At 43.3% G+C, this 14,254-nt stretch overlaps 1 long non-coding RNA gene across 1 annotated transcript; it reads right to left on the bottom strand.

Moving 5' to 3' along the window:
• Positions 1 to 1,307: 1,307 nt before the first annotated feature.
• On the bottom strand, positions 1,308 to 2,856 carry LOC147753976 (uncharacterized). Its single transcript, XR_015311241.1, has 2 exons — positions 2,746 to 2,856; positions 1,308 to 1,647 (listed from the first exon to the last, which is right to left on the bottom strand). It is a non-coding gene; the product is annotated as an uncharacterized LOC147753976 (long non-coding RNA).
• Between the last annotated feature and the right edge of the window lie 11,398 nt (positions 2,857 to 14,254).

The raw sequence follows: 14,254 nt of genomic DNA, 5'->3' as shown, positions 1-14,254 counted from the left end.
CGGATCCACCTTCACGCGAGTAGGTTCATATCCCTGACCTGACCAAGGCATACAGCAGCAGTAGCAGCAGCAGGCAGGCAGAAAGCCAAGAAAGAAAGTAGACAAGCGGCCATTCATGAAGCTCTTCGTTGCCTAATGTTGCGTTTGCCTGCCAGCGTCCAGTTATCCGGTCACTAATATCGTCTTCCGCTTACAACGTGCCTGGAACCGCTGCCAGCTGTACCTGTCGTTTACACATTCTACGAAAAACAGTCAACCAACCCAACCTAAGTAAAGCAGCGGGATTGGAATAAGCCGCAGACACTGAAAGCTTTATGGACACCCCCGTAGCGTTAGAAACGGGGCCGGAGAATACAGAGTCCAAGTCTTTGTCCTGCCGAACTGCTCGCCTTCTATGGCTTGTCGCCGGGCTTGATAAGGCTTCGGTAAGCTTTGCTCTGGCTGGCTGACCAGCGCAACTCCTGTCACTTCTGTATCTCTTGACGGGCTAAACACGAACACGGACGACGCCTCCCACACGATAGGATCGCGAACCAGTGGAGCGCAGTTTGGACATACCGAAAGAGAGACTCAGCCAGGCGGTGAGCTAGCAACAAAAGGAGCGCCGTGTTCGCTTATGTCTTACGAGGGCAGAGTACATTGCAAGATGGAGCAGGACGCTGACCAGCTCAGCAGCTGCTGTACACCGACGCGGGACGTTGCGACACTTACTCCTTCGTCCTACAAGAATCTTTCGGGTGAAGCAGCGAGCCGCGCTCGAAGCGACTCGTTTTTCTTCCATGTCCGGCAGTCTCGGAGATGCTAGAAGCAGCACCAAACCTAGCTGCTTAGGTATATACGAGGCAGAAAAGAGATCAGGGAAGAGCGATGTAAAAGGTAGACGTAGGCACGATGCAATATGGTAGCGTCACGCACCGACGCGTCTGTTTTCTCGTGGCAATTGAGGAAGCGTTGCTACTGGTGCCGGTGGTATTGGAAGCTAGTTTTTGCGCATGTAAGCCTATGAACAGCTGGCTTCGCTCACTTTAGGCGCAGCAGTCGATGTCGACGATACAGTGGAACTTAGAGGGCAGTAGAGGTAAAGAGGCAGGAAAGCTATGAAATGATTGGCTTTAGGGGATGACGGGATCGTGCCATCTATTTAGTGCTAGTGACCAGAGGCTGGGTTTTAGTGGTCATATCAGAAAACCAGGTTATGCAATTCTATTATCTTCGTGAGGTATATACGGAGTGTAAATTTATAAAGCTAATATTTTATACGTATGTTAATGTCATATAAGGAAATCTGCTGCGAACCGACAGCTACATTTTGGTTAAACGGAAGATGCTACATTATAAACAGATATGCCAACAAATTAGGTTTATTATATGACAGTTAAGTGGAAAATCCAATATAAAATAAATGATAAGCAAAAAACCAAAATATTACCTAAGTAAGACAAAAACTAAGCTGATCAAGTACATAGAGTTAATTAATCATGTTGTGAAATACCGACAGCAACGAAGGTCTCAGCATGGATCAGGCGCTTTAACTGGTTTTGGCACGGGACTTCTCACTTCGATCGCTTTGAAACATGCGGCATCTTTCGGTTCGAGGTATGGCCATACGCCGTTGGTCGCTAACGGTAATCCACCAGAGCGGAAAATCTAAAGACAAGGGTCAGTTTAATTAAATAAACAGCCTAAATAAGGGCTGTCTAAGGTGAAACGTAATTACGAATTGCAAAGAGGGCGAAGGTTCTTACATGTAGCGTCGAAATAAAGCAGCGTGGAATCTAGTTGCTTAATTTGGATAGAAGAAGGTCACTGAAATAGACCTGCTTCTTGAAGAAAATGAATTGGCCGCGTTTCATGAGCTTACGTGACGCTGAAGGATCGAACCGGTCGACCGAGCCGACGCTCAGAATAATCTAAACTAGTTGTATAAACTATTGATCTAAAGGTACTGATAAAAAAAAAAAGTAACATTTGTCTATTACAGATGTGCAGCTCACGTATTGTTTAATATAACATATATAACTTCTGTGCAAACGACGAGTAAATCGAACAAAACCATATACGCATTAGTCGTGATTTTACAGTGCAACGTTTTAATGAATGACAAACGTTAAACTGATTGGAGTTCGTTGTATTTTATAACAAAATATAAACAACAATAATAATAACAACAATTAAGAGTTTATTCAATGGCGTAGGTTTATGTGTGTAGCATTTAGAGCCGATACGAATGTACGATATCGTGCATCACCTAGATTCAGCGGCCAAGTTTCTCCGAATTGAACTTGATACTAACTAACACGTACGGCCGCTAATCAAATAACCAGGGGGCATTCGCAATTCGTTCTACATCCGCAGGCTCGTCGGCACCAGCTTGTAGAAACGCCACACTAGCTAGTCACAGCAAACTGGTAGTCTTTGACATCATCCGCCAAAGTAATAATGTTTACCCTTCTGTGATAAAGCTGGGATTGGCCGCAAAACCCAGTCTACCGAATAACTAAGTGTCTTATCTGCCTGAGTATTCTCTTTGCTTTCGCGTTCGTGTCTGCGCGGTATGATACCAGCATAGTAAGAGCTAATCCGCGCCTTCTTTCTTTCTGCGACAGTCCTCTTCTACTCTCCGAGCGACAAATTAGCGCTGTGAAACGAAGCCACCAGAAAGAAGCCAGCTATGGGTAAGCTACTTTCGTTAGCACGTTTTCGTAAGTTCCCTTAAGCTTATAGGAGTTGTAATAGTATTCTCACCTTGCCAGGTAGCATTGACCGATTCAGTCGTTGTTGATGCCCGTTCGCAGCTTGCTCCGTTCTAATATGCTCACATTCACGCGCCCGCAGTAGCGAATCATAGAGAAACATCGGCGGAATTGAGCGTGTCAGCCTGCATGACGGTGCCACGTACAACTCGGGCGAACCCGACGCGAAGGGGCAATGACGGCTGAGAATAGGCGGGGTTGGAAAGAGATAATTAAATAAGCGATCCCGCACCTAAGCGGTACGGCGAGAGGAAACAACTGAATGAATCTCGGTGCTTGTGGCACACTCCGCGAACCGACAAAGGATTCAGTGGTAAAGCAAAGGGAATGACTATAATGAATTGAGTGAATACGGAGCAGGAGAAGAATGCAATACGTTGTAGCAGTCTTTGCAACTATGTAGAATGTAAAACTGATTAACAACGAGGGTTCGTAAAGTCACCTACAGACGGTGTTTTTCTTCTTGTTTACTTATGTGGCACCAATATAAATCAATTAAACATTATGCCTTCTATATTACATTGAGATTTATTGTACTATTGTATCTCCTTTTCTCTAAAAAGTAAAAATTACCCAAGTTCGCACTAGAAAATATCTTGAAGCGTATAGAGAGAAGCGTATCCAGCACTTTTGAGCTGCTATTTACCTAATAGTTTAATTTCTCCGACTTGATCTCTCATCTGGAGAAGCCTACACCTTTTTCTCTAGAGTATTTTCTATACGTGATTCGGTTACAGCGTCGATTGTGGAGGGCGACTTTTTAATATCAATAGGAGTGTCGTCTTCCTCCTTTGTGTTCGTCAATTGAATCAGTTAAGGGTTTAATACAGTTTTGCTGTCACGGAAAGACAAGGACCTTCCAACTCGAGGTTGTGTGTGGGTCTGGGAACGAAAGGCGAAAGGATATCAGGCCTCCGCTAGTTCATTCATCATAACTTCAGGCTTTACGCCTTTGAGCTTGATATAAATAAATAACAATTCCGTTAATCGATAAGCGTCTAATTTTTTAACTGGCCTAGACACCCATCAGCCTGTTTACCCCCATTTTTCCTTCCCAATTTCGCCTAACCACTTGACCCCAGCCGGTCTCATCTAGCTTCGTTGAGTTAACACACGGAATCGAGGACGGCTAACCAGTAGTGTATGCTGTAGTGCTTCCCATATCGAGAAACTGCCGGCTACGGGTGAAGCGACGGCCTCCGACTACGATCTCCGCCTTTTTGACTATAAATTGTTTTGCAGGACCCGCCTATTCTGCTAATGCTTTTATGCTACGGTTCGTGTTACGGTAGGGAATAAAATTTTCGCCCGAGGGGCGGTTGGTGCGGATGCAAGTTTTCTATTACGATATGAACTTGATAGCAGCCGGACACGGCCATTCCGGCCACCCCTGACTGCAGCTGCTAATCGCTCCGACATCGCCAATGCACTACCGATGCAGGCTCGACGAGCGGATCCAGAGCGATCATGGCGATCTCGTAGAAAGAACGCAGTTTACCCCTGGAGATTTTCGTCTACTAAGGTGTTTACTGGCTAGGGATGCGTGTCGAAGAGAGATTGAAAGGGAACGGGGAAGTACTAGAGGACGCAATGCTGCAGCGTCCATATAACCGACAGCATGCTGGGGCAGCACAGGGCTAGCGTTCAAGTTGGGCTTTAAAGTAGTGTCCCAAAACGCGGATAAATTGAGTGTCTTGTGTTTATGGCAAAGAGCGAACTGATTTAGAGATCTAAAAGCAGCGCTCTCGGACAAAGGGAGAGACACCATAGAACTTCTATGAAAAAACGGTCATTTACGTCCTCCGGCGCACAAACGCCAACCCAAACACTGAACTCGCTGGCTGCTCGTACGCAAATGCGTGAAACAAAAATCACGAGAGACAGAAAAGCAAGCGAAACTGAACGTGGTGCAGCCTACAAATAGCAGCGAATCTATACATAAATGCGATCGCGTCAATCGCCGGTATCGCCCCTAGCACAATGTATACAGTAGATAACTCTATATATAATTTAGCTTTGGGGCTTGAAAGGTTGATTGAAATCAATCTGATTTAAATTGAACGTGTTATCTTTGAGAGTGTACGGCGATGATGCACAGCCGGATCGTGAAATCACGGCCGAAGATGGCCGACTTAATCCCTAGAGAAACCCTATAAATGTCTAGTTGTAGTTAATGAAGCACACTACGTCAAATTATAGACTATGTCTATGAACTTGTACTACTGGTACGTTTTTGGAGTTTAATTAAACTTCCACAAGGCACCGCGCAGGTGTCCTGTGAACTATGCATGTCCTAGTTTATGTGTTGTTTACAGCAGGCGCAAGTTATTTGAGGTTAGTTTACGTACTGTGGCTACCAGAATATGTCTATGGCCTAGGCAAGGCCCACCACAGATACAGTGCATGAGCATGCTGAGTTAGGATTACCTCCAGAGAAAAAAAGGCTATCGTTTGATCCTAGAAAGAATCGTGTTGTTTGTTCTTTTTTCCAACCCGGCATAATCCTAGACCGACTGAAAAGATGTAAGTGACCGAAAAGAAAGTGTAGCTTTTATCGATTTTAAGGTATCTGTATTTCCATTTAATACCTCCAATTCCTCGTAACCAAAACGGAAATCAGCCAATAGGAAAGAGTAAGCATGGACTAGGGTAAGGCTTCAGGCGCAAAACGACTTTTACTTCCCTGAGGCCTTTGATAATCTGAGACAATATCGTTGTAACAATTCAAAACACAGGCACTCCACAAGTAGGACGATATATGGTGATATTGCAGAAATTACTAGCGTGAAATATTCCAACCCAATCTAAAATGCAGCTCAGATTTTCTAGTACTTCTAGGACAACCAACTAATGGAATCTACCATTAATTTTTCATATGAAAAGCCAAGCTTAGTCAAAATGGGTTCACATTTAGAATCTTACATACGCTATGACGTTAGGGTACAAAGTTATCATGAGATGTTGCAGCTGAAAATTATGCTACATATGTCGTAAATACAGTGAATCATTAAAAGCGTGAGAAGTAGAATTTAGGTCAATATAAAACCAACATCGTGGGTAATGGCTGGATTGTTCTGCTTTAGTTTTGATAAAATAATTTCTCCCATCGACTGTAATGCCATAATATAAACTAAGCAACTTTATATAGTAGCCGGTCAATGTATTGCCATCGTATTGTATGTGCAGACGATCATTTAATTTACGGCAATATCTAAAACATCACTACGCGCCTACAACCTTACTTCATGAACGAACTACTCAGGTATACATGTAGTATAGATTCTAACAAAATTTTTAACAAAATAATTAATGCTGGCTTTTCAGAGACTATCCCTACTGCCACCGGGAAAATTCCTATTTGAGAGTTCCAATTTAAATGGAAATATGTATGCAAACGTACATATATACCTGTACAAAAAAATGTATACAAAAACGTTGTCTTTGCCGCTCCGTCTTTTTGCTACGCGGTGATTGACAGCCTGCAAGGGCTCGTTCGCGCTTGAGTTGGCGGACGCTAATTTCCTGTTAAACAGAAAAAGAGGTTGTATGAAAAGGCCACCGTCTGCCCCAGAGGGGCTAAAGAGTATGGCGGCGGTCGAACTTTCAGAAAAAGCTGGTGTTTTTACTCGCCTACTGTTGGCATAAGCGGTAGACGTCGAAGTTGTGGCAGCTCTCTACTGCTACCTTATTGATCATATATTGCTAATGCTAGTAATTTCAATGCCACTTACATATCTCTTGTATGGTCAATGGATTACCGAGTTCACTTTCTGCCAACAAAAAAAAACAGCGTCCGTTTCCCTTATAGTATGATATTGTCCATTTAGCTGTCATATCTTTATTAATACTACGTCTATATACTTAAAAATTATGGCTTAATGGTCACCCGCAACACAACAAAGTTACATTCAGATAAAGCAAACACGATTTCATCATTTTGAATCACTACCTTCCACTTGGGAAATCATTCCTCTCAACACATGTTACTATACCGAAATTCATCAGATTTACATGTCGTTTCTAGCTGCAAATTCTATAAACTTCATCTGAAAAACGTTCCATAGCGTTAGCTAACAGCTGCAGTGCATATTATTTATCTGGCAATTTACACCCGATCTCTATATGAAGACGCGGCCCCTGGTAGAATAGACGGCCTAGGGTACACACTCATTCATTAGGGACTAACTGGTATTTTACTTCATAGTAATAATGTAGTGTGATGCAATTACCTCAGCACATATTGCTCATTACTGCGGAACGCTGGCGATAGAGATCATTACAGAGATCGAGTAGGGCCACTACCAATGGACAAATTGTGGTGGCCTGCGAGTGGCCATAATGCAGCCTACCGCCTCGGGGTAATGAAGGTAACGACAGCCCACTAACGAGCCCATAGTTGCTGAGGCAGCTAGTCAAGAAAAACTACTACCACGACCTCCGACGCCCACGTATCATAGAACAGTGTCAAGATAAATCCCGAGCTCAACGCGTGCAGACGTACTCATCTGCTGTGCAGAATACCCGGCGGACACCTCAGCAGCTTTTGTAATAGTCAACTCTATTTGGGATAGCTTGCTTCTAAACTATACGGGAAAAGCTTTCTAGAAGACAAAAGAGTATACATTTTGGTCGAGCGTTTAGCATAACCGCACATACGTTCACACGAATCGAGAGACGCATATGTCATATCATAGCCATAAGCAAGCTGCCATATCCGTCTCAATGCCAATTCGAACGATAACGATCGACTTGGCCGGACAAAAGCTTCATCTTCCAAGCAGAAAATCTGCGAAGGCTAGGCTTCACGCTAAAAGGAAACTATTTATTAGGTTTAACGCTACTGAACTTTGACATCATCACTAATGCCAGCCACTTATCCGTTGCTGATTACTGAACTGACAAAATTCGATTCTACCACAGCTCGAAAGGTACGTGGGGCTAGCTATATGTAAATCAGGCTAATTAAAGGAGCGCTACTACAATCACACCGGCTCTAATCTCGTTATACAAAGGCTGTTAAAAGAGAAACAAAGGACGTACAATATAAGCAGAACGGTCCCTACAGACCACCTTCATAACCACCACCTATAGGCCACCTTCGGCGATTGGAACAATATGTTTTGATAACCACACGGACTCTTCGTAACTCTCTATTTACAAACACAAAACAGATGCGCAGATCTTAATGTCGTGTCTGGTCCTAAAAAGGTTCATTAAGTCAAGCCACTCACCTGTGCAAAAACAAAAAAAGAAAAGGTAAAACAACTATAAACCCAAGCAGAACAACGCACTTCAATATTAACCAGAGGTGTTACAACACAAAGTTGCAAATTTGGAGGATTACCGATCGAGCACTCGCTTCTTTGAACGAATAGTTTTCGATTGGTATGATACTGCTAACGCAAATGATGCACGAGTGGCCTTTCGGCAAACCAATCAACAGAATACTAACCTAATGACACTTAGTTTGGTTCCGACGAACTCTCGTGGGCTGATCGGTCCAATTGTTTGTTTCCAAAACTAACAAAGAAACTTCGATACAAATAGACGTTTTTGAACGCTTTCAGGTGTAAAAGGGTTATGTCTAGGTCTATGATGTTTTATGGGTAATTTTTTAGCATGCGTTTAATATAATAGTGGTGAGCGCGGTCTATTTACCACCTCATTTTACCTAAACCAATTTCTAGTGGTTTTATAGATTCCTGGAAATATCAGTGAAACAAATCAGACACCTATACCCGTGCAAGCTGTTTTCCTGGTCAACAATTCATATCTGTTTACTGCAATACTTTGTCCTTCTGTTTAGGGTGATATTTGTATAAAGTTTTAAGCATATTGGTTAGCAAGCTGAAGGAATGACGGACCCGGCGGACAGATATGTGAGAGAAGGTAACCCTGGTGTTGGGAAAATAGCTTTTCAACATTAATTCGGTAAGCTGGACTGTGTTGTATTTCTCATTAAAATTTACAAACCTAACAGAATTGGGTGCCTTCAAAAAATGGACTTAACGTGAGAATTGCATCTCGTTAACATTATATCTGCCTGATATTCGTCATCTATCTCGATCATGGACAAGCCCGAGAAGACTCATTGTTAGCTTCACTTTAATGGAATTTACTGACGCTCGTTAGAACTTCATAAGCGGACTCTGCATCGCCAGTTTAAGAAACCAATTCATCATGCAACCACTCCCCCTTCCTGCTTACTCTGTCAATACTCCACCATTTCGTCTTTGGTCCAGTGTCTAGCCACGTTTTGCCTCCTCAGCATCGTCATTGACATGGTACGAACATTCGCTTATCTATCAATTCTGCCCCCATCCAACGCTTTCCTCTGATCGACTTTACATGACAAAAGCTCCTAACTGTGTTCAACTTCCGCTCACTTCCCTGCAAACCGGCAGTTTCATCCTCCTAGACTCGCACACCAGTGTGAAAGACACAAGATATAGGATACCCCTCGTACCGGGGCTACAGTATCATCTCTCGCAGTTCTTCCGGCAGAAATAGAACTCCGTAGTATTGTTACACGTTCGTCGTTCACCTGCCGATTGCCCCGCCATCTTACCAGCATTATTATGCGACGACGCTAGCACCTCTGCTAGCTTTCTCCTTTACTGCTGGCGAGGCAGCGCAATGCTAGGGAGGTACCAAAGTCTAAGCTTGTAAGATTATTTCTTCGGGCTTCATTGTACCCGATTACTATCTCTTTCACTCTCTCAATGAGCGACTTCGTTGGCCGCTTAGTCGCTGCCTCCTACTTTTGGTCCCTTCGTGTTCGTGGCCTACTGTCGAGTTTTATTGTAGCAACTAAGAAACCACCAGGACCTACGGCCAGGATCGGTAGCTTAATTGTCCTCCTTCTTCGTTGCATCGTTGCCCACGTCCTTTTCAAGCCGATCCACATTGGTTTCGAACGTGAGAAACCTAAGGCTCACCACCTGTCTTGCTTGTTAGTTGTGTCTGTTTGATAGGCTAGGCCAGCAAGCCCAACGCTCTTCAGGATCGCGGGTCTCTCGCTTTTACTGGTGTCCCTGTTTCCCTCTAGAACGAAAGCGCTGAAGATAGGCCGGTACGCCGCCAAGAATGCGCTCAGAATGCAGGAACCCGAGGAGGTGCTGACCGCTGAAGGGAAGAGCCTACCTCGCCTCTCCTTTCTTTGATTAAGTAGTTGTAATGGAGACGAAGTGTGTAGCTTGTGCCGACGTCCAGTGCCGAACCACACGCTGGAGCGCCAATCGCCCCTTGTGGCCTACAAAGCTTTGCACGCCTCTATGTAACGAACACATCTAGAATGGTCGAAGAAGTGTAAACAACAAGTGCCAAAAAAGCTGCCGCCATACCGACTGACGCAGTTGGTAATAATATCGGGTGACGATTGCCCAGCAAAATTCGACTCCTCTTCCTGCCATCGTGCTTTCGTGGTAGCACTGTTAAGGTGCGATAACACCGTTGCAGTGTTTTATTGTCCGAATGGCTTGGTGTCTGCCCCTATTCTCAAGCAACATTAGAAAGATGACTTTTTTCTGCATCTTTTATTCCTAGACATGGGCACATAAGAAGAGGGTGGAAGGCGGAAGCGTGACCATCACGCAGTGCTGAGTCAGTTGGCTAATGACAATAAAAATCAGGCTTGTGCCAGACCGAGTTGAGATATACAACAACTAAGAAGTTACAAAGCCCGATAATCAAGTCTATCTTCCACGATCCAGGCGTGTCATGTAAATTAGAACGGGCTAATTATCACCATGAAACCTGTAATGACGAAGTTTGAGATGTACATACACTTTGTTGCCTCCACAGTTAGAGAATGCCTTAGATATCTGAAGCTCTTGCATTTAATCGAAATGTACTTGTACCTACAGTACGGACTAGGCTAGAAATGTGCCTAGAGATGTCCAGCAAAATGTGATCTATACACATTAACCATCGACACTGCCATACACAGGATACGTTTGGATTTCGAGCACGGACTCTGCCTGAGCAATATAGGCTGCTTTGATTTCTTGGTAGATACATACCTAAGTCACGCCTATAAATCATGCGTATAACATAATCATACTATACGATATATTATAAGGAAAGCCCTTGCTGGGATGAATTGTGCTGCAAACAAGAGACGGTCAAACCGTATCTGTTCCTACATATCATACATATTATATAAACGAAAGGCCTTTTCCCATCTATATCCAAGGCCTGACTGCTGCAAACCTGTCCCCGTCTTGTGCACAGCAAAAATATATGAACTCCATGAGGTGCACAGGTGGTTCGTTAGGGCGCCGCTTGATAGCCGGATACCTAACAGGGCAACTATCGTCATAGGGGACTTCGGTATAGGTGGAAATAGAGCAGACCCCCTGCTGTTACCTCCGTCAGTTGTAATGCTTTTCGTTCGCTCTATCCCGATATCGTTCTGTTCCGCCCTACCTAGGTGCACAAACAAAGGAAAGGAAATCTGTCACCGGCACAGGACGCTCTTGGCCAAGGCGGCGACGCCAGCCGCATCGAACCCTACGGATGTCTACCCTTTACAGCGGAAAAGTAAGAAGACACGACAGGTGCTGATCCCGCAATTAGTAATTGGAAGACCAAGTAGCTCTTGGCCAAACCGCGAATAGATGCGGCTTCTTCCTGACCAAAGCCCCTTCTGTCGTTTCATCCCTTCCGCCGATGGGCAATCATATTGTACAATAAGACTAAAAAAGCCAGGCATCAAAGTGGTTAGACCGACTGACCGCAAGAAGATATTTTTCCTTTTGTCTGTGGCAAGTTTTAGGAACCTCGTTCAAGCGTAATATATAGCGTAACATACTAGCAGGTGTAGACACCTCTATACAGCATCGGTCGACGGTTACCTAAATACACTACGAGTAATTAAGAATCTGGCTTATTCAGCCATCTCTAGCTGGATACCTTGATTTGGTTCGCTTTATTTAGAGACAGACTGGAACACTATCCGTATAATTTTTAATACGAAAATGGATTTTATTTCGGAAATCACGAAGAAACTGTGAAATTGTTTGATCCTAAACGAACAAAAGGCTCATTACCGACGTCCTGTTTCGGTCCTAATTTTCTAATCGACTCGTTTCGATACATTTAAGCAACAAACAAATCTGCTTTAACCTATAGTTTGTTTTAAGGTGAACATGAGCAGTCATATTTACAGAACCGTTCGCTGTGTATATCTCTAAGGCGATATTGATCAATAAATACTGGGCGGCACTTTTGGGAGTCGAGAGGAACCGAACGTGCGGGTCATTACGATACAATCACGTAACGACAGGAAAAATGCTTTTAATACCCCTTCAGCTTTTTGAGCGGGTATACATAGGTTTCGACAGATCTCTGCGGCAGTGGTGAAGCAGGTCGAGCTCCGGAAGCGTGCGGAAGCCCACGCTAATACAAGTATTTGACAGCTTGTGTTCTAAGCGCGACGTGCCCAAAGCTACCTGAGGGAGCTAACTAGAGACTGGTAGAAATACTTGGCACAAGAAGTGATGACTTCATAGATTGCTCTATCAGATCGCCTAGTGGGGCGGCTGTCAACAATGCGTGGGGCGTCGTTGCCGTCTGCCGAGCCAGTCTGCCTAAACAGGATAAAAATAAGAACCAAAACTGTCGTCGTATCCACTTACGGGAACATCAGGATTATCGCAAACAACTTTACCACTATAGATACTACACATCGGCGCGTTTTGATTAGCTTATGTTGTATCCGTTCTGTGGCGATAGGACAAGATTCTAAGGGATAACGGACCAACCATGAAATTCGCCGAATTTATGCCGTGAAGGCCTAAAAAAGACATCCCAATGTTACTTAAATTATAATAACTTAAAAAAACCCAGTATCGGATAGATAACGTAAACTGGATTAAAACTTGTTTATTACTGACTAAATGCAATTAGTAATTGATGCGATAATCTCCCTAGAAACGTCTAATACCTTATAAAGTTTTCACGTCAAGCTGTTTCGCAAACTAAGTAAGCTAAAAAGCATATCTTTTTTCATTTGTAACTTATTACAGCCACCGGCTTCTTGCTGTATACCTATTAGTTTTCACTAAAGTAAAATTGTAGTAATCGATTTCCGCTTGACAAGTTGCTAGTTCTCTAAATAAATGAACATAAAAATAAAATTGTCGAAAGGACACGCCTTAAGACAATAGCGCCATGTCTCGATTATTGTCTTCGTTACACATGGTAAATCTGCTACCAGTGGTAAGCGGCAGTATGGACCATGCGCGATATTCAATAACTGTGAAACGTTTTGCCGCGTTCGAGGGTGGCCTTCGATATAAGCCTCTTAGGTGAAAATGCGTAAGGCCGGCTAAGCGCTATCTCCGATCTGCAGAACTGTAATAGGCACCCCGACGCATCTGAGCGGGGGGAGTGAAACGCAGACGAGTTTTTGCTCGAGCTTTTTTGGGGTATTTTCTTTGCCATGGGGCAAAGAATTATTCCATAAAGAAGCCTTCGTGGAGAGGCGGGAGGGAGGTGTAGGCAGGGGAGAAGCCGGGCAATAAAACAGCTTGTTTCGTTAACTTGTGGAAGACCCTCACGGAAAAACGTTGTTCTGCAGTCGCTCCATGGTGAATTTACTTTGACCGTACGCAGAAGACGTCTGAATTCAAATGCTCTCATATGCATCCTACATATCAATACATATACCGATACATACAATACAATTCCACGAAAAATTACCGAGACATATGTATATTTGGTAAAATTCACGTAGCCAAAGAATATTGTCAAATGCCGCGACACGTTTCAAGCGCAGAAGAAACTATTGGCAGCAACGCATTTTTCTGTTTACGTCAAAATATCTACACATGCGTAAAAATCTTGATAATCATTTTTTTTTAATTAAAAAATGCACCTTTTCAACTGCAACAAGAAAAAAACATATTATTTATGTAACTTATATCCCTTCTATGGTTTATCGGGGCCCCTGCGCACTTAATTTTTTGAAGCGTTCCTTCACTATAGGTTTACATAGACACCTTTCGGCTACGGTTGTACCAGGTATTAAGATGGTAAAAATATTTCCGTTTTGTGGGATCCGTCAGCGTTCTATAGGTGTTTCATCTCACAACACAGAGCGCCCCGATTTTAAGATTTACTGAAATAATAGATAAAAATTATTATCCATATGTAGCAGCGAGTATTTAAATAAAACGCTTTTCAACGATCGAAACGAATCAAGCGGGATAATTTAAAATGAATAGCAACACTTCAAGAAATCGAGTACGAAACTCACAGGCCCGCTATTATTTATAGATGGCCGTGAGACGGATGTGACAAATTGGATAATATTTACTTACCAGCAGACTATATTAAGCAAGTTTACTTAATGATATCTGAACTCGACGAAAAATCGATTTGTATAAGAAAAAGACTATTTACAAATGTTACTACTTCATCACGACAACACCCAGACCTAGTAACTAATCCTATGTTGTATAGTGACATTATTAATTTAAAAATGATATTGCACGCTA

This window comes from Varroa jacobsoni, unplaced genomic scaffold (genome assembly GCF_002532875.2).
Source record: "Varroa jacobsoni isolate VJ856 unplaced genomic scaffold, vjacob_1.0 scaffold_53, whole genome shotgun sequence".
NCBI lineage: Eukaryota > Metazoa > Arthropoda > Arachnida > Mesostigmata > Varroidae > Varroa > Varroa jacobsoni.
This window is presented reverse-complemented; position numbering and strand designations above follow the sequence as displayed.